At 43.3% G+C, this 21,985-nt stretch overlaps 1 long non-coding RNA gene across 1 annotated transcript; it reads left to right on the top strand.

The window, feature by feature from the left end:
• Positions 1-6,727: 6,727 nt before the first annotated feature.
• On the top strand, positions 6,728-11,231 carry LOC148687659 (uncharacterized). The gene is made up of 2 exons (XR_015950046.1): positions 6,728-8,385; positions 11,093-11,231. It is a non-coding gene; the product is annotated as an uncharacterized LOC148687659 (long non-coding RNA).
• The last annotated feature ends 10,754 nt before the right edge of the window (positions 11,232-21,985 follow it).

The raw sequence follows: 21,985 nt of genomic DNA, 5'->3' as shown, positions 1-21,985 counted from the left end.
ACAACAAAAAAGGCAGATCCTGGGACTTGGCGGAAGACTTCTGCCCACCCACATGCTTTGTTGGTGTTTGCTGCTGCAGATTGCAATGGAGAAAGGTATTTACTTGCACTGCATTTCAGTGTCTTAAAAGGCCTGCTCTAAACCAGATCATTAGGGGATTGCATTACCCAAGAGCATACCCCTCAATTGTCCCTTTTTGGCTCCTGTGAGATTGCAGCCCCCAAAGATGCCCCTTTTGGGGGGACTTGTAGAGCCAGCTGCAGCATTGGGGGCGCAGGGGGACTCCTCTCGGCCTACCAGCCCTCGCCCTCATCACACTCAGGTGTGCCTCCTCATGGTGCGCAGGACACAGATGTGCCAAGCGAGGCAGGGAAGAAGGAAGAAGGAGCCACCAGACTCCTCAGGATGCAGCCTATGTCCCCCTGCACCCCCGTGAACTCAGTGCGCCAGCCACCTCAACATGGAGGTGCGGAAGCACCAAGGGTGAGGCAGTGAGTGGAGAGCAATGCTCCACAGCAGCACAAATGGCACTCGGCTGTGACATGCGCCCCGTCGTGGCTGGGAGCTGAGCGGGTGCCCACAGGCCCACAGTGGCAACAGCACTGCTTTGAGAGCTGCTACTTCTGTCCAACGTTGGAAGAGAAGGTGGCAGGATCCAGATGCCTGCGTTCCCCACCAGCAGCTGGCTTGAAGGAGAGAGTATCTGATCTCAGCCTCAAGGAAACCTGCCTGCCAGGGTGAGTTGGAGATTTTGGCCTTGGTGACCCCTGGAAGCCCTTCTGCCTCTGTGCTTCTATGAGTCTATTATTCTCTTGGTGCAGCTACAGACATGGTCAGGGAGAGGAAGGGGGGGTACTGGAATAGGCAACAGTATTATCTGAGCGCGTGCAGAAGGCATTTCAGTGCAAGATGCACTTTGGGGGGGGCACTCTCGTGTGAATTACATGATCCGCTTGGGAGCGTGGCCCCAAAAGTCGTGTTTCCTGATTTTCTTCTGCAGCATGTTGGATGGTATGCAAGTGTGTAAAGCAGCACAGGGTTGATCTTACAGCCGCTTGGTTGACTAAACTATGTCTGGTCTCTACCAAAGGCTACACTTATTCCCTAGACAACCTTTGTTTTAAATAGGTCTTTAAAACATCCTAAATGAATACCTGCTGTGCTCAGAATGAATGCTAAGGGCAAGAACGGCGCTTGATTTATGGCCTCCCCCACTAAACCATGGGGGTTCTAAAGGAACCCACTGCAGCGTTTAAACAGAGCCAAAGGCGTTGAACACAGTTCTGCAATAACAACAGAGGAAACGGGACTGTGGATCGGTTGCTGCCAGGCATGATGTGGTTTTATGACGTTTCCTCGTGGGTATAACAGAACTCCTATTTGCTGTTGCTGTTTTATGGGGCAGTCTGGGTTGTTTGCACCGCAGATCTTTTGAATTCCACCACTTCGTTCTCAGGTTCCTTCCTCCACCCCCGACCTCCACTTCTTGATTCTCGAAGTATTATTACCTGCCAATATTTCCTGAAGCAGTTTCACTCTAAACGACTACTTCATATGAACACTCAGAGGAACATGAGAGCTCTTGCCCCTTCAATGCCTGCTACAAATCAGCCTTTTAGAAAATAGTTTCATCTTATATCTCCTACCACACACCCCTTCTTGTTCAATACACAGAAGTGAAACCTGCACTTAACCGTCATAAGATTTTTTCAACTGTCTGTTTAACATCTGGCTGCCATCTTCACCCCCACAGCAATCAAAGCGTGCCGTAGCAATTGGCATTTCCTCACTTTCTAAAATAATTGGAACCAGAAAAGCCATCGTTGGGAAATCTGTAGTCCCCCAGATGCTGCTGAACTACAACTCCCAACATCCCTAAGCACTGGCCATGCTGGCTGAGGCTGATGGGTGTTGGAGTCCAGAAACATCTGGAGGGCCCTCTTTCACATCCTTGCAGTGAAGTCATTCCTTTTTTAATATAAAAACTAGCATGATGTGGTACCGACACAGGAGCGAGTGCTTTATGATGTGAACACATTCTTGGGTTTGTCTGTTTGTTTCTATAGCAGTTTTAATTTTCAAAGAGCCGCAGTCTATCACCTTCAGCATTCTTTAGCAATGCTATGAGAGCAATCACCATTACTTCCCGCTGGGAATTTAATGCAGGTCAAAGCTTAATATTTTCTCTGCTGGGTTGCACTGCTTCTCTCGCACAGTCTGCTTTGCCCATCAACCAGAAAAAAAGCATTAAGAACAAGACAGAGGCGTACCATAGCCTTTTTAAAAAATAACATTTTATTAATAAAAATTAAATCAATACCATTTGTCAATACTAAAACCAATTACATTTCCCCCCATTTATTCATATTGTTTCTGCATGTTATACAATTATACATATCGTTTCCCTATTAGTTCATATTCTTCTGATAAAAAGTTGTGTATGTTTATTCAAAACCTGCCGGTGAATCTTAAGTCTCTTTGTTGTTTTTTCAAATAATTTGTAAAAAGTTCCCATTCTTCCTTAAATCCCCGATTGTCCTTTTCACGTAGTTGAGGCGTACCATAGTCTTGACTGCATCTCAGAGAAGTACTTTGGCAGGTTTAACAACAGCTCCTATATGCTACAGTTTCAGAAGCACAGGAAAGGTGCAATGTTGATTTGTTTGTGCTCTTTCCATGCAGCACCACTTCATAGGGTTCTTTAATATGCAGTACAGAACCACAGTATAATAATTTTTTTGCAACAGGGATGTTGGAAATAATCTAGTCCAGCCTTTGCCAACCTGGTGCTCTCCAGGTATTTTGGATCACAAATCCCCCCCAGCCGCAGCCAGGTCATGGGTGCTCGGAGCTCTTGTTCAGAAATACCTGAAAGGCTGGCAGGTTCTTTATCCCTGCTTTAAAAGGGCAGTTGTAAGAAATGCTGAAATAATGTACAGTGGTACCTCTACTTACGAATTTAATGCGTTCCGAACGCACATTCGTAAGTCGAAAAAATGTGTAAGTCGAATCCCATAGGAATGCATTGGGAGAAAAATTTCGTAAGTCGAAGCAACCCTATCTAAAAATTTGTAAGTAGAAAAAAATCCTATCTAAACCGCATCCAAGATGGTGGACAGAGCTCCATTCGCAAGTAGAAACATTCGTAAGTAGAGTTATTCATAAGTAGAGGTACCACTGTATGTGATGCACTTAGCAAAAAATATATAATCTTATTGTTATAATATTTATTGGCCATTGGGTACTTTTATGCCTCCCTTTAATCAAACTCTCAAGGGAGTTTACAAGAAGGAATAAAACAATTAAAATGCAAGGGCAAATGAAGCACAAGAAACTAAAAGGGTACACACCTCACAGGGAAGCTCATTCCATAGGTGAGGTACCACCACAGAGAAAGCCCATTCATGGGATCCTACCCCATAAATCTCACTAGGCATGATATTTTTGCAACCATACTAATAGGCTGGTGCACCACTGACTTTTTCCAAAGGTGTGGATCTGCTAATAGTCAGCTTCACATAAATATTTGGCCCTGTGTTGTATTTTTATGGTATGGATGAACCACCAGGCCTTCTGCTCGCCAGAGGAATAAAATTAATTCTACAGTGAACTGCGACGACAAGTTCTTGACAGATTTCTTAATACTGGAAAGAAGTGTTCAATATGTATGACAAATAATTTACTGCCTCTTTTATTTGTAGCAAAATGCTTGCCCTCCTGATAATGGACTTCATCACTCTTCCTTTATTTCCTCTCAGCCAGTTTTGAATAATGAGGTAATGCTAGTCTGGGTAACTTAATATAGATATAAGATAAGATTTTAACCAGGAAATGCAATGCAATGAAGATCATTCAGAGGCCTGTGTAAAATGTGTGATTGTTTTTTGTCTACATCATTTAGAAGATTGCTGTCAAGTGTTCATGGTTGCAACTGGGAACGGCGGAGGAGTCTGTTCAAGTCTTGCTTGGATTCAGATGCAGCAAGTTCACAAGACGTGAGCCCAAACTGGACACGAACTCTCCAGCTAAAAAAATCCAAGCAGTGGGGAAATCAAATACCACACCTCACTCCTACTGCCCCAGAACTAACCTTGCCATTTCACAGCACACTCCCTTCTCTTCTTAGCAGGAAAATCAAAACGGATTTCCCCATTCCCTTTGACTCTCTTGCCTTCCATCATCACCCAGAGTAACACAGGGTGTGTTGGATTCTGGGTAGGCTTGTTTGCTGAAGGGCATCTGCAACTGCAAGACATCAAGTAATCTATTACAGGTGTGAAACAGCTACCACTGGCCAAACACTAGAGAGGCAACACTCATACCACACCAGACAAAAAAAGTTATGAGTCATTTGGATGATGAATTCCTCAGTAGACTGATGCAGCAGCAATAGAATCCTTTAGCGATTTACAGACTAACAAGTTTATTGTGGTGTGAGCTTTTGTGGACTAGAGGCCACACTGCTGCTCACCTCATTCACCAGACTTCATCGACAACAAACTTCAAAGGAAGCATTTAGTATGAAATTACAGAACTATAAATTATAGCATATTCTATTCTGTTAAGGCTAAATTGGAAATGTGGGTTTCTCCCCTCCCCCCAAATAGGTGTTCAATCAGCACTGCATAGATCAGGCACCCCCAAACTGCGGCCCTCCAGATGTTTTGGCATACAACTCCCATGATCCCTAGCTAACAGGACCAGTGGTCAGGGATGATGGGAATTGTAGTCCAAAACATTTGGAGGGCTGAAGTTTGGGGATGCCTGACATAGATGGACAGTATTCAAACCAGTGACTGCTGCTGTAAGTTGGTGTCTCTGTTCATTTCTGGTACAGCAGGGATGGGCTCCCTTTTGGCCAACTCTCTGTGAGGCTGCATACTACTTGTGGACAGCGTCAAAACAGGCACACATACATAGCCTGCAGACGTACACAAATGTGAAGACTCTCACCTCCGTTCAGCCTGATCTTATTTTCAAGCCAAGTCACTATGAAGGGGAGGCAGCAGACAGATGGGCAAATTATACCTGACCCTTGGGCTACTGGTTATCCACTCTTGTTTTCTACATTTGAGTTTCGCATGGAAAAGACACAGCTCAGACAAAATGCTTTCTCTTACATTTCATGGCCTTTTAATCCCAGTATTTACCATTTGTGTCTCCCCCTCACCTGTATGCATATCTGTGTATGTCTGCCAACACTCCATACATTTGAGAAACAGGGCTCCGTTCCTAAAAGCCTATACTATAATAAATCTGCTAGTCCTTAAGGTGCCACAAGAGCTATCAAATGACAAATATGTGTCAGCCCTTGTTATGAAGAAAGATAAAGGACTTTATATAACTTTGTAGATATACCGTGTTTCCCCTTTTTTAAGACACCGTCTTATTACTTTTTTTTCTCAAAAAACCACAGGGTGGCTTATTTTTGGTGGGATGTCTTACTCGTATTTTTATTATGAGTCTGAGGGAAGGGAGGTGTGCGTCCCTGGCCCAGCCCTCTCTCCCCAGCCCTGGGATGTTCGCAAAGGGCTGCTCTCTCTCTCCTCTGATGTGGGGACTCACTTAATAGCAATCTGCTACACTGGAGCTTCTTAAATCTAAACCAGTATAATGGAATCTATCTGTGTGATACAGTCCTAGCAGTAGCCTATAGTAAAGCAAATAAGGATCTCTACTAGCCAGCTGCCCAAGACTTAAGTTCCAACAATGTAACACTTTGTAGTGCTAAAATAAAAAAAATCCTTCAGTAGCACCTTAAAGACCAACTAAGTTTTATTTTGGTATGAGTCTTTAAGGTGCTACTGAAGGAATTTTTTTATTTTACTTCGACCCAGACCAACACGGCTACCTACCTGTAACCAGAACTTTGTAGTGCTATCACTGATAGCAAAGAAGCTACCTGCTGAGAACAAAGAAGCCAGCTAAACAGCAATTAAGATTGCTGACTTGGTAAATGGTAGCAATTAAGAAGCAATTGAGCTAGCAAGGTAAAATTTTGTGGGTAAAGGAAGCTAGGACCGGCAGTTTAACTTTTGTGCTCACAAACAGCAAGAAGGAAAAAGTCCTTAATTTTTTTAAAAAAGTCCCCAAGGCAAGGACTGCGATCCAGACTACTTACAAATCCTTAAAGGGGCAGCTCCACAGACAAGCAAGCATAAGGTAGAAAGGAAGGCTGCAAGGAGACAACAATCAGACACAGGAGACTGCCGTCAAGAGGAAATCAACAGGCAACTCATGGGTGGACGCATAGAATGGAAGGGAAAGGTGGAGGGAAGCGAGAGGTGGGTTCTGTGTGTGTGAGAGAGAGAGAGACAGAGAGACAGAGAGACAGAGAGACACAGACGCGCACACGGAGATCTCTCCCTTAAAGGGAAAACAGCCTTTGCATTCAATCGCTCCTCTCCCGTCAAGAGGAAATCAACAGGCAACTCATGGGTGGACGCATAGAATGGAAGGGAAAGGTGGAGGGAAGCGAGAGGTGGGTTCTGTGTGTGTGAGAGAGAGAGAGAGAGAGAGAGAGACAGAGAGACAGAGGACACAGACGCGCACACGGAGATCTCTCCCTTAAAGGGAAAACAGCCTTTGCATTCAATCGCCCCTCTCCCGTCAAGAGGAAATCAACAGGCAACTCAGGGGTGGGCGCATAGAATGGAAGGGAAAGGTGGGGGGAAGCGAGAGGTGGGTGCTCTCTCTCTGTGTGTGTGTGTGTGTGTGAGAGAGAGAGAGAGAGAGAGAGACGCAGGGGGCGGGGGGAGAGAGAGAGACAGACGCGCTCACGGAGGTCACGAGGCTTCGGCAGCCAGCAGCTACGGCTCTTCAGTGCATTTTTACAAGCTTTTAAAGGAAATACGTGTCTGTGGAGCGACAGCAAAATGGAGATATTTTTAAGGGGGGGTTGGCTGGCGGGAGGGGGGTTATTGCTACTGGGTGAAGGGTCTATCAGTATGTCTTATTTTCGGGGTATGGCTTGTATCGCGCAATTGCTTAGAAATCCTGCTATGGCTTATATAATGACTACGTCTTAAAAAAGGGGAAACACGGTATTCCTTACCCTAACCACGACTAATGTTTCAAATATTCATATTTCCCCCCAGTCTATCTTGAATATGGATGGCAACCATACAGCAGAAGCCGCCTTCTATCTGTGACCTGAGAAGCAGGAGGAAGGGTTGGCGTGAGAAAGCGAGAGATGAAAAGCGGAGGAGGTGGGAAGGTAGAAGTTGGTAGTCCTGAGAAGTATGTCCTACATTCAGCCGATCATAATCTATATTGGATCTGATCTATTTCCTGGATATTAACACCAGGTGGGGCATGCCACCACATGGCACAAATATTTGCCTGCTCTAGCATGCCCTGTTCCCTCAGGTTAAGCTCACCCTCCTTGCCATGCAAGACAGAATCACAAGCCCCCCCCCCCTCAAAAAGCCACAGAGAACTGTATGTTCTCCTGGGTGTTTTTAACCACGCATTTCCTCTTATTGGTTTATTTTGTTCCTGTACTGGAGCTGAGGCTTGACTGGTGGATGAGAGCGTGGGGTTTGTGGCACTGAGTAAACACACCACTTCAGGCAGAGTGCTGCTTCAGCGCGCGCGCACACACAGCTACTGTTGTTTCCCTTGCTTCTAACCCACGCTGCAGCTGTCCCAGAACAAAACTTTACTGATAAGAGGCATAACAGGCCAAACCCAAAGTCCCTGTAGCCCATTGTGTTACACTAGTAGCAGCCTATGGGAAGAAGGAGAGAAATTTCCAGTTGTGCAATGGTATTTTATGGAAAAGGAAAAGAAAACAATTATTTAGCCCGAGGAGAAAAAGAATATATTATGCAGAGTTTATTATACGGTAGTAAATTGCAACTTTGGTTGTAGGAAAATTGTAACAAGGTTAAGATGACCTAGAAATGTGCAGTTCCCTCCTTATACCAATACTTAGCAGTCAATTAACTAATCCCTGATGTCTTTGTCCATAGAGTTTTCTTGGCAGGGAGACTGGAGTAGCTTGCCGGTTCCTGCTCCAGGTGGTTGGACAGTGTTCTCGAAGCTACCAACATGAGTTTGATCAAACTGCAGGAGGCAGTGGGAGACAGGAGTGCCTGCCGTGCTCTGGTCCATGAGGTCACGAAGAGTCGGACACGACTAAACGACTAAACAACAACAACAACTAATCCCTGGTCCAAAGACAATGTCTGTGCCCTTCACAATAGCATGTAATAATCAGGGCTGGCTCTACTATTGGCAACCACTTCTGGCTGCCGACTTTGAGTACCATAAAAGGATAGCGAATTGTTAGTGATTTAATTTTTAATTATTGTGTTCTTCCTTCCAGGGAGAGGCATTTGCGGGAGTTTCTGCCTCATGACCAAAGCAACTTGGTTCGCTTAGGTAACTATACAGCTTGATTTGTAAAAGGGGTACGTCAGACAGCAAAATGTCTTGGTCTAGCCCTGTGCACTGATCCTGGCATCCTTGGAATCAGATGAAGTCCCTACTTCTTGACTCAAATAGTAGACCTATTCAGCTTTTCAAGATCACCATGTAATAACTGAAGTTCCTCAGAACCGAACTGTCCTTTGTATATTTGGCTTGTCATTGCAATCAGCTCAAAGCTCTGCTTAAGCTTTGTAAGGCCCCATCTGAACCATACATGCAAAGCAGTATCATATTAAAGTCATGGCTCCCCCCCCCCAAAAAAAAAGAATCCTGGGAACTGTAGAGAGTTAAGGATGCTGATAGTTGTTAGGAGAACCCTGTTCCCTTCACAAAACTACAATTTCCAGTGTTGCTTGGGGAGAAGAATTGACCATCCATCTTATACTAATCAGATTCAACAGTGCATCTTGCCTTACATTTGGATATTGGCCAGATACAGATGATCATGATTAATCCTTTTGCTCAGTCCTATTTTTCCAGAAAAAGAGGTTCCAGAACTCACCATTAACGCTTCCCTTGTTCTCTTATAATGGCAATGGCGCCCACTTGAGAGGTGCTGGAATGGAGTTCCAGTGAGTTCCTGCTGAAAAAAAGGCCCTGCACTTTTGCTGGTGCATGCAGTCTCATTTCCAGAGCTGGCTATAGTTTCTGAGTTTGGATGAAAAGAGAAACTATGACTAAGAACAGACTTCCTGCTTTTGATTGGTTGCACAGTAAACAGAAGAGCAAAAGTGGCTTTGTGAACAGGCAGAAGACTTGTTCATATTGTGTCTTATTAATCTGAGATATGATCATTTAAATGTGACCGCTGTTAATCGGTCAAAGCTATTTACCGGTTTTGTTATTTTAAGCTGGGCTTGAACTCAGAAGTCTCCACAGATGACTTACAGTAACTCTTCCAACCAGTTCCATCCCTAGCCCAACAATCACACAACCCACCCTTCAAAAAGCCACAGCTTTTTCAGTTGTTCTGTACCATACAGCTAAAAACAACCTTTAAAAAATAAGACTCAAAAACCAAATAATTTTGCATCTGGAAAAAGATCGGTGCATAAAATAACTCCAGCGGATTAAAAGGAACATCAGACTTCATTCCCCATGCCATTTTACTAATACAGAACTTGCTTTCTAAGGAATAATATTTGTTGCATGATACACTTGTTGTCTATAGTTTTCCTACTGCTTCTTCTGGATTTCTGTTTAGGGAAGTTTTTTTTTTAAAATATATTTTATTAATTTTCCAATTATTAATTGGTTTTAATTGTTTAGGGAAGTTTTTAATGTTTGATGCTGTATTGTTTTTAATATTCGGTTGGAAGCTACCCAGAGTGGCTGGGGAAACCCAGCCATATGGGTGGGGTATTATTATTATTATTATTATTATTATTATTATTATTATTATTATTATAATATTATTCTAATTCATGGTCTGAGGAAAATTAGGGAGTTGCACCTATCTACCATTCCCAGCAAGAGGGTGGTAGTGCTGTTGCTGATTCATTGCCTACAGATTCACAACTTCTGCAGCATATAGCTCAAACAAAGCGGTTAGCAGACTGACTTCTTCACACATTGCAGAAGGTGGGAAACTTAAGTATTAAGATAGCAGCAGCAAGTGTTGAAATATTCACCACTGTAAACTTTGTAGAATTCTGCAGACAGAGTCTGGAATATGAAACAAACCAACTATGTGCACCATTTTCAAAATAACAGAAAGGACTCTTATCCAGACTTCCTCTTCTTTTTGAGTGTAATTCAAAATTGCTTCCCTCTATGCAACAGCTTATGAATGACTTTAGTTCCTACTGCAGATCACCAATAACTACAAATGGAGCATCCACAATCCAAGTTCAACATACTTGGTGTGTGGAGTTGTGGAGTGACCAATTCTTGCAATTGAATTTGAGGAAGACAGAGGGAGTTTGTCCTGTAGGTAACCAATCATACCACTGGATCTCTCAAAAAAGGGGGAACAGGTAATAAAATGACAAATGCAAACACAGTAAGTGTGAGGTGATGATAACAATGACAAAACCCCTAAATTCTTATTATGATCACATGACATAATTTTTTTGAAGGCAGCTTTAGCATAGTGTCTAGCTGAAATATCAACTTATTCATAGGCCCCCATCCGCAATGAGATAATGGCAGTCTACTTTACAGTGTTATCATAGATTACTGAGATGATTATGTGAAGCATACTGAGCTCTCGAAAACCACTATATAAATGTATGTATTCTGCAAGAATATATCCCTTTCCCCCTCTTGATGGCCTATTAGCATAACCTCCCTTAGCTAGGCATTATCCCAAATATGAGGTATTCCCTTTCTCGGGTCATTAAGTGTATCTTGCACATTTCAGACCTCAATAGCAGATTCTCTGCTACCCGATATACACCTTATGCACTATCAAGTGATCAGGAAAGAAGCAAAACAGGTACTACAAGGGCAATGACAAAGCAAAACACCCCTCATAGATAAACTCTAGGTAGACACACCCAAGTCTCCAGGGCTAACAGCCCCATGTAAACTGAGCATTTCAAAATAATGTGCATTTGATCCATGAACAGGCTGATAACCACTATACTTATTTGATCTGGTATGTATGATATAGATTCTCTCTCTCTCTCTCTCTCTCTCTCTCTCTCCCCCCCTGCAGCTTCAGGCGATCTGCAAAAATGTTGACTGAACCTCTGACAGGCCACCATACGTGTCTGGTGGGAAACTTTTCACCTGCACAAGCATGCTGCTGATTATCTTTTATCTGAAACCAGCATGGGGTTGGTAAATGAGGCTGGGGGAAAAGGGAAACAGTATGCCCTTTTTTTGGTCAGGACCTTTAGGCTAGATGTGCGGCTCCCAGAGATTTTGCAGGTGATTGTCCTGCCTCATGCCCAGCACATGCAGATAGAGGCTCTTGTGTGCAAGTATAAGACAGACATCTTCATGCACGCAAGTAACAGTACAGGATTTGGCAGCAGACATAGAGTTCAAGAGTGACAATCCAGGAATCAAGCAAGACGTTCAGAACTGGAAAGAAGCATCAAAGGGGTCCCAACAGTTTCCACACAGTTGTGGCACAGCGGGCAGAGCCCCGCTCCAACTCCAGTTCCCCCCAATCAGCCTCTCCTCTATTTTTCCCCCCTCCTCCTGCATTGGGGCCTGCTGACTCAATCCTATGTGGGAGATTTTTTTGCAGTCAAACCTAACAATGCAGATCTATGCTAGTCAGTAAATGAAGGGGTTAAGGGTCATAGAGCTGTAAAATGCTAGAGAGAGGAAATGGCTAGGTCACACCCCCTCACCTTTGGGGAGGGAAGAAGTATTGTCTGTTTCCTGTTCCTCTCTCACTCTTCTGTCTGAACTATGTAACTGACCACATGGATGAGGCTGGAGCTCCCTAGCTCAGACTCCATGCTTGAAGATACTTTTGGTATTTTGTACGGAAGAGGCTTTTTACCTGTGGTGTTTTTGCAGTGTTGAGCAATGCTTGAGTGAGGCCTGTGATTACTGTAAGTAAAGCATTGAAACTTAGGAAAGTTTGTGGTCTATTCACTCTGAGAGGCAGGGGGAAACTGTAAGCACTTGGGATATTTAAAGGTCTAACAACTTATATTTCCCGCACTTTGTAAATGCTGCATAGATTTGTGTTTTAAGCTCTACTGGGGGCTGTTTTGGCTAAGGAGTGAGTCAAGCCCCTCCCCCACTTTTTTTTTAAAAAATTCAGACGGTGAGCTGGGGGCAAATGTGAAACTACAGGAATAATTGGTATTCACCAGTCATTTCCCAGCATCCTCGTTCTGGTAGCGCTTCATGGTTCCTGCCATCGATTCCTGTAAGTAAAGTAGGGGGACAGATGAGATGGTTAATAGCGTACATAAAATATTACTTCTGACTCTTTCTACATCTGAGTTGTTTCTTTGCAGCCGTTTCTTTCTTAAACATTTTTGTGTGTGGTAATCATTAGCAAGGAACAGTTTGCAGAAACCCCTTGGAGGGAATGAGGGTGAAGGAAAGAATGAAGTAAACAATACAAAATAAGGGACAGTGAGGAAAAAAGGGGAAAAAATGTTGGCAATGACCTTACACTAGCTAGCACCACTATCATGATATCTAATCGAGAACTGGCTTTAAACAGTAAATGTTTTTTTTTTAAAAAAAAGTTTTTCAATTTCCTGAAATAGTTATCATCATGAAGGAATTATAAGGACACCCTTGCTGCTTATTTTATTTTTTAAAAAAGCTGGCACCAGCACACTTTAAGATACTTCTCCCCCGCTGGCGCTGCCCTAGGCTGTTTACAGCAGTTAAGTTCATAACATGGAATAGCGAATTGTTGGAGTGATATTTCCATATAGCAGCAGTGAGGAGCCTGAGAGCTTCCATATGTTTCTTGACTCTAACTCCCACCATCCCTAACCATTGGTCATATTTAGGGCTGACGAGATTTTGCTTTATTTTATTTAACATAATTTACATACCACTTAATTGTAAATAAAACCTCTTAAGAATTTCACTACACACACTCTCTCTCAAATATACGTACATTACAAGCTGCATACATTATAAAATAAGGACATTATAAGCTAAAATTACAGCTTAAAATATAGATAAGTTTTACATGTCTAGGTAGTCTTAACTAAGCAAAAATGGCAAGACTACAAGCAGGGCACCAACAAGAATATGGTAAAGGCACCTGCTTAATAGCAACGGGTAGGGAATTCCAAAGTGTAGGACAGGCACCCCCAGACTTCGGCCCTCCAGATGTTTTGGACTACAATTCCCATCATCCCTGACCACTGGTCCTGTTAGCTAGGGATCATGGGAGTTGTAGGCCAAAACATCCGGAGGGCTGCAGTTTGGGGATGCCTGGTGTAGGAGCTGTCACACTAAAGGCTCGATTCCTTACAAGTGTAGAATGAACATTATGTAGAACTTGTAAAAGTGCCAGTTCTTCAGATTGAAGGGGTCAAGTGGCACAAGCTGGTTAGGTGATCCTGCAAGTAAGCAGATACCAATAGGGTTGCCAGACTCAATAGAGGACAGGACTTCTGTGCCTTTAATTGCCCTGCTCTCTTTTGAGTCTGGAAACCTTAAAGAGAAACCAGCAGACCCTTTGTTTAATTTCCAAGCAAGGGGTCTGCTGGTTTCTCTTTAAGGTTTCCAGACTCAAAAGAGAGCAGGGCAATTAAAGGCACAGAAGTCCTGTCCTCTATTGAGTCTGGCAACCCTAGATACCAAGCTGTTACGAGCTATACATACAGATTGTAACACCATGAGTCTGGCCTGGTAACAAATCATCAACCAGTGCCAGAATCTGAGCAGGGATGTTATATGCTCTCAGGGTCCCACTCCTGTCAGCAACAAAGCTGTAGCATTCTGCACTAATAACAGTTTCCCGACTCAAGTGCCTCACACACCCACATTTTGTGCTGCAACCCAAAGGCAATCACTGCACTAGTTAAGGAAATAACTGCATTTTCTCTAGTGGAAAATCACAAACGCCATTGAGAAAATGAGGCAGCAGAAGCAGAGCCTGAAGGGAAAGTGTCTAGATGGCCCACAGCAAATGGGTCACGACTGCATTTAACATTCTAAAACATGGTTATTTGAAAGGCCTGTAAGAAAAAGAAATAGTTTAACAGTATTAAAATAAATTGGCTTGAAGAATTCTTCTTCAAAATGGAAATTCTTTGTTGCCTGCTCTTCAACACACCTACCATGGTCACCATTCCTTGGCACCGACTCTGTTGCTGCCATGTACAGACCTCAATAATTTCAAGTTTTTGTGCTGTTGGCATATTTTAAGCAGTGCAACACACACTGGTTGTTGAAGGACATACTAAAAGTGTACATAATTTACCAGAACACGGATAAAAATGGAATTATTTCTTAAAGGGGGAAATCACTTTTTAAAACAACAACAGACACTTAAGTTCTTATGTGCAAAATGTCTTACACTCCTTAATTCTTTGTAGATGTGATCGTCATTCAACCTTTATAGGCAATGTACCACCTTGGACACTAAACTGTACTATGAGACCTACTTTAAATGTATTTCCTTATTTCTCTTCTTTTCCCTCTTTCCCAACTCTCTTCTTTCTTTCCTGTTATTAAAAACCAATTAAACAGCAAATGAAATTGTTGTGGTGGTATCCATGGATAAAAATAGATGAAGAACCACCAGCTGAAAACCAGTGGTTAGGCTTGATTCAAAAGTGGCACTGGTGGAGGAAAAAAAATAAATGAACAAAAATCCTGATATTATTTGCAAAGTCTGGATCAGGGATGTGGAACCTGTGGCTCTCCACAAGTTGTTGAACTATAACTCCCATCAGCCCCAGGGAGCATGACCAATGATTAGAGATGATGGGGCTTGGAGTCCAACACCATCTGGAGGGTCACGTCCCCTACCCCTGATCTACAGGCATTATTTAACTAATTATCTCCCTCCTTATACATTTTACTAAGTGATGCTTCATCATGTACTGTTTTACTATGAGCATAATGCATTAAAACTCTCAACTAGGCTATAAAAGCACAGTTCACTATGAATCACCCAACAATGGTGCCAAATATTAAATTCTACACAACTTCAAGATTTGGGTGCTATGTACATTATTCTGGTATTTGAGGCAGAAAAATCCACATGTGCCTCTTATTGGGAGTAAAAATAAAATAGCAAATAAATAAAGAAATAAATTTTGACCCCTTCATAACACAACATTCATACTTTTGTTTGTTTATTAAATATCTATAGTGCCGTTTATCCAAAGATTGCAGGGCGGCATACAATATAAAAACACAAAAATGCATAGCATAATCACAAGCAGAAACAATAACCCCCTCCACAATTTAAAAGGCCATAGGTTAGCCAAAGGCCTAGTGCCTAAAGCTATGTAACAAAGGTGCCAGGCAAGCCTGCCTGTAGAGAGCTTTCTGCAAACAGGGAGAAAAGGCTTGTTCTCGTGTTGCCACCCTCCAGAGGTACGCAGAACAGATACCTCTGCACCTCAGCTGCAGATGCCTAGCAGTGCGAAGGATTCCAGGGGTTTGGGCACTTAACCAAGGTTTGTGTTTCCTTTGGGAAAAATGAGGCACAGCAGAGTCTGCAGTGTCTTTATGAAACACGGTTTCTTTACACATATCTCACTTACCAAGCCCACAGCAAAAGGCACCTTTTTCTTGTTGCTTACATCAGGCCAACGGGAATCGCCACCCCAAAAGCTGCTGGGCAGAGAGTCTTATGTCTTGCTGATGTCTTGCCATTATCAACCAAACCAGGCTAAGATCAGCCTTTTGTTTCTTCAATGACCCACCTCCCAGCGAGCCCAGTTGCCAGGGTGGCCTCATGAGGAAACTATCCCGTGATTATTTCCAGCCCTTGCTAAATTCGTGAATCTATGAGTTTGCTCAAATTCTTAGCCAGTGTTTCCCAAAGTGGGCAATACCGTCCCCTGGGCAGCGCTGGAAAGATCCAGGGGTGCAGTGGTAGTAGTGGTAGTTGGAGGGGGCGTTGAATAAAAACAAGAGGGCAGTGGAAGCTTAAAGAAAGAAGAAGAAATTGAAAAACTGTTCATGCATGTTTCATCTGTTGTGCAATGACACTTACTGCCAGGTCAGACAATGTTGCAGGATGCAACACCGCCTCCCCTGGATCTGGCAAGGGATTTTCCCATGCTTGAGTGAACGCTTTTCAGCTTCACTCAGGCCTGGGAAGTGGATCACAGCTGGCCTGCCTATTTGACCAATGGCAGGCAGGCTGTGACTCCGGCCCTGCCCCTTTGCTTAAAGAAGGTAGATTCCAGGGGGGCACTGAGTATTGTTATTTTTTCTAAAAAGGGGGCGGTAAGCCAAATAAGTTTGGGAAATCTGTTCTAACCCTTCACTGAATGTAGAGATGGCCGGGGTGGGGGTTTGCCCTCCCCACAAACTCCTAACGATTTTGGAAGACAGCATAAAGAGTAATTTCCCAAGAACTTGGCAAAGCTTTTTCAAACCCTGAGTCAGGGATCAGCGAGTGCTCTTCCAATATTCCAGTTGATGCAATGTTACATTTAAAAGGGCAAGTACGTCTATCCCTTTGCAGGCAGCAGATGAACTCAAGAATAAGGGAGCACAAGACAATCCTCTGAACCAAACCTAGCAGCAAAGGTGCTAGAAAAGTGAGCAAATGTTTATCAAGGAGCAATGGCAAACCACACCACTTTGTGTGGCGAGTGAGCAGCACACTTTTATATGTATCTCACTTGCAAGTGGTAAGGTTGCAGGAACCAGCTTGTTTTTCAAGGAGGAAGTGGGTAGATATTGTCGTAATTAGAGTGCATGTTTCTTCTTGCGGATACATAACCCATTCTGCTTGTTAAGAATTTTGTTCAGGTTCAATTATTACAAGAGCAGAGGTGTGTTAGGTTTGTTCCAGTGCCCTAGGTAAATTATTATCATGCCTATTGCAGCTTTTTCCATGCCGTTGCAATATTAGCATCAAACGTTTCCTAGTTCCAGGAATTTAGCTGGGGTTTAGCAATCCCAATGCAACTAGGGATGGGGGAAGGGGATTTTAGGAACAGACAGTGAGATTTCCAGGAAGGTTTGGAGCACTGATAGTTCTTTTTTAAAATAATGACTGATTTGTGCTGGGGCGTGGCTGGGACCCAAAGGATCATACATCTACCCTGTCCCCTAGCAACCCTGCAAACCAGAGGAGAATGCAGACATGCTTTTGGGCCCTACCTCAGGAAAGGAGCCTGGGCTTTGCATGCAGAAGGTCCCAGGTTCAATGCCCTGCAAGTCCAGTGAAAGGTTCAGCTAGAAGCTGATGTGAAAGACATCTAAGGGCATAAGAAGAGCCTGCTGGGTCCTGTTCTTACAGAAGTCAACCTAATGCCTAGTGCACAAGAGCACTCTCCCCTCCTGTGGTTTCCAGCAGCTGATGTTTAGAAGGATCTTGCTTTGGACCATTGTGGCAGAGCATAGCCGCCATGGTTAGTAGCCTTTGACTGTCTAAGAATCTTGAGCAGGGTTGGGGAAACTCAAACCAGGGTAAGGCCGCTGACTGCCTCAGGTGGCAGAATCCACTTGGGCAGCAGATTCCAATGCCAACCTTTCTTCCCCCTTGTTCCTGATGTAGATCTTCTGTCACCCTTTTTTCCTTGGTTGGGGAGGGGGTTCCATTTTGGGATCTGCCTCAGGGGACAAAATGTATTGGGCCGGTCCTGAGCCAGGGGGTGCAATGCGGCTCTCTGGCCTTTGAAATTCAGCAGGCTAGGCCCCCTCCCAGGCCACCCTTCTCACTGGCCTGCTTTGAACCCTTCTCAAGTGCTGGAATGTGTCCTTGAACTGTGATAGTGTCTCTCGCTTGCCTGCATGGAGAGTGAAGAGTTTAGTTTGGTGTGTGTGTGTGTGTGTGTGTGTGTGTGTGTGTGTGTGTAGAGAAAATCCTGTGGTTTTTGTATGGCAGGATTGTAGCCTATTGTACAAAGGTAAGAGTTGCCCACTTTGGACTCCTACTACACTTATGAGGGAATGCAACCCTTGAGTGGAACATAGTTCCCCATCCCTACTCTAGAGAGCTACTGTGTGTCAGAGGAAACAATATTGGGTTAGATTGACAGTCTTACCTCGTATAAGGTAGTTTCTTGTGTTCCTATCTTCCAAGCAGCTTTACTCTTTCAAAAGGCACTGCCAGGCTAGAGTTATACACTCCTGTAGTTTGATCTGAGTTGAGTGAAACCAGTGGGCTTAACTTCCAAAGAAACATATATGGGATGAAGATCCATTATGCATGCACTTCAGTGAATATGACCAAATTCTTGATAGGCTGTGGACTTAACATTTACAATCTTCTTGGCCATCACCAGCCAAGTGTTAAAATATTCCGGCCAAGAAGCACGCATGCTTAGGTGTTCCAAAATCAGCCCACAATACTGCATTTAGTGACCAGATGCCTCACTTGCAGAGGGGGTTAAGGAAACCGGACTGTTCAAGCTGCAAATTATGAAGTGAGACTTGACACTTGAGTATTGTGTTAACCTCTGTGGTGCTTGGGTACCTCGTGTTGTAAAAACTTTTTAGAATCAGCTCCAGAAAAAGTGGGAGCTTTGATGCTCAACGTTTGTTGTATTCTCAGTGAGAACCACCTAAACCTATTAAGAAAGCTATCCGTTATTAGTGTTAAGAATGGCAATATATCAGTGTGTTTCAGAAAATAACAGCTATTTGATGAAAATAGCCGTTAACTTTGCAAAACACCCTTGGGTAGTCCATTATCTGCATGAGTTCTCTTTTCATATTTTGCAGGAAGTGGTGGAAAGTTGATTTGAGTCTCCTCACACATTTGCTCTTCACCACTTCTTGTGACATGCCCAGCAAGCAAAAAAACACTATGCCGAGGAAGTAATTCATTACAGCCTGGTTGAGTCTGCCCTTACATTTTAACACATTTGGGGTGCTTTAGTCATGCTTAAGGAAGTGGTCTAGGCTTCTCTTGCCAAGCAGAATTTAAGTTCATATTGTTCACAAGTGGAGAAACTTGTAGTATATAATGAGCAGTGGGGCTTCCTTCTGGCTTTGTCTCAGGCAACATGGTTCACATGTATACATGTTGTATTTATAGTCAAATTATCCCTTGGGTATATTAAATACCATAAGAGGGACTGAAAGAAATAAGCCAGAAACCCATTTTCTCAAAGTTCCAGTGAGAAACGCCAAACTGTTATAATGAGGTATTTTAAGTTGTTTTTATTAGCCTTAAATAATATAGACTTACTCTACATAAAGGACTGTTTGTTGCTCTTTTGGCTTTCTCAGAATTTGAGATATGTGGAGTTGGTATTGACCAGCCCAAAATAATTTCAAGAAGTGGGAAGTTAACTAGGAACTGACTGAGACATTTGAGCTCCTCCCGCTTAAAGATACCATAATAGGCATCCTATTCAACCCATGATGTAAGAAATTTCCGTACCATTTATTATGGATAAAAACAATAGGGATCTATAGAAATGTAATTGCAGTTTTATCAAAATGGTGGAATATCAGTCTTATGGACAGCTTACACATTTTTTTTAATGTGAACATTTAAAAAACCTGAAAGACCATTATAATCAGAATAAAAAAAAAAATTCCTTCAGTAGCACCTTAAAGACCAACTAATTTTTTATTTTGGTATGAGCTTTCGTGTGCATGCACACTTCGTCAGATACACTGAAACAGAATCAACCAGATCCTTATTTATATTCAGAGGGTGGGGAGGTGGGAATGGGTGATGGGCTGATAGGAGTGGTGAACCTGTTGATGGCTGTTAACGACTGCTGATGACTGCAATTGGTCCTGCGGGGGGGGGGGGGAAGCAAGGCACAAAAGAAAGCTAGATCATGCATAATGAGATAAGAATCCGATATCTCTGTTCATCTCATGTGGCTCGGTGGTTTTAAGCTTGATAATGAGTCCCAATTCAGCAATTTCTCTTTCTTGTCTGCTTCTGAAATTTTTCTGTAATAAAACAGCTATAATCAGATAAAACATTATAATCAGATTTTGGTGCAAGAGAATGGGGATCATTTTTTTAAATGTTCTCTCAATGTAATCAAGGTGTCTCTGATTTTGGGCATTGTGGCTTTAAATGAAAGCGTTGCCAGTAACATTTTTTTAAATGTACATAATGTTTTCTTCACCATTCAGGAAAGTTTTTGAAACTCTACTCTCATATGTTCTGTAAACATAGGCTGTAAAGCAGCAGCTTCTCTGCTGGTGGCGGAGTGCCCTTGGGGGCTTCTGCCGCCTGAGGCAGTTACTTCACCATGAGTGGGCCAGCTTTGAGTGACCTTTGGTGAGGATCTTCCTGAGGCAGCTGTGGCCCTAGAGAAGTAAATGAAACATGGCTAGTTCTCCTCTCCCATTCCTAGCTCCAAAATAACCTGCAGACTGTGCTAGGCCCTGAAACAGTTGCATCAGAACGTTTTGTCCTAGGGGATGGTCAGAAGCAGAGAGGAACCACTCAAAAGAGAAATGGCCAGGGAAGAAGGCTTACCAGGGTTGTCTGCTAACTGCAGCTCCTATGAGAACCTATAAGGAAGGTACAAGGTAAACAATTTCCCAAGGAACTATACGCATTTGGGCTAAGGATAAAATAACATGGAGCTTTTCCAAACAAAGGTGTTATGTACTGAGCTGAATCCTAGAACAATAGGATTCAGAATCAGCAGTCTGATTGGTCCGCAGGAGCTACCCAATCCAACTCCAGGTGGAAGTGAATCCGCAACCTGATTGGCCTGCAGGAGCAGCCAATCAGGCTGCAGGCAGAAGTCAATCCACAACCTGATTGGCCCACAGGTGTAGCCCTGAAGTAGCCAATCACACAAGGCCCATTGTGTAAATAATGTATATAAGCAGATGGTTTTGGGAAAAGAGCCAGTCTTCTCTTCTTCTCCTTGATGACTATGAGCTGAATAAAGAGCATGAAATTCACTCTCGACTCCGAGTATATTTCAAAAGGTTTAATTGCTCAATAGATGTGCAATTGTAAGCCACCTGTTGTAGAAAGACCAGAAATCACCCACTCTTTCATATAATTCATATTTTATTGTTGATAAAAAAATTAAAAAACCAACCTGACCTTGCATACCTATTGTGATGGTCAGCACCATAGCTGCCAAGTTTTCCCTTTTCTCGCGAGGAAGCCTATTCAGCATAAGGGAAAATCCCTTTAAAAAAGGGATAACTTGGCAGCTATGGTCAGCACAGCACTATGTGGCAGTTTGAGCAACACAGACACTTCCTGGATAGTCCTTACCATAGGGACAGAAATCCTCTGTCCTCTGTACGACCATGGCCTGTGGCCTGTACGACCATGCCCCCCCCCCCCGCTTTGCATTTCCTTACTTTAAAACATATTGAAGGGCCGTGCACTCCTCCTCTGTGCTTCTCAAGACCAAGAGTGCCTATGAAGCTGTTTAAAAACCAAAAATAGAAAGTGCTGAACAAAAGCAAGGATTGAGGCCGTGAGGAGGAAGTAATATGTGCCAGTTAAACAATGCGCCCCTTCCTACAAAGCAAGGCAAGAGGTTAGGGCCACTCTCTTATGGAACAAGCTATTGTTTCAGCTGCTGGCCAGTCTTTCTTTGTTAGGGAAATGCTTGTTAAAAGCAATGGGTGATTGGCTAATATTTCCTTAATGGGAGGGGCTAATGGTTAGAAAACGGCTTCTTGAAATCTGGAGTGTGTTAGCAATCAGGTTTGGGAGGTGGAGACCCTGCCCATGCAAGGAAAGGGGCTGGTCTAAGGTACCTGTGAAGAAGAAGATGCTTTGGAACAGAGGCAGGGAGAGAAATAGGAAGATGGCTGAAGGCATCTTGAGAGGAAGGAACCTCTGACCACTTAGGAAACAGAGGAAGAGTACAACAGTATGTAGCTCAGTGTAAGCTGCTGGGGCATTTAATCCGGGTAGGATAAAGCTTTGAAGTCCTACTAATGTTAGTGGTGGGCAGTCCCTAGAGTTCTGGTGAGATGCTAGTGGATCTCTAACCATTGCAATGCCTCATTTCTTCTCCAAAAC

The sequence above is a fragment of the Zootoca vivipara genome, chromosome 1, assembly GCF_965207765.1.
Source record: "Zootoca vivipara chromosome 1, rZooViv2.hap1.1, whole genome shotgun sequence".
NCBI classification, from domain to species: Eukaryota; Metazoa; Chordata; class Lepidosauria; order Squamata; family Lacertidae; genus Zootoca; species Zootoca vivipara.
This window is presented reverse-complemented; position numbering and strand designations above follow the sequence as displayed.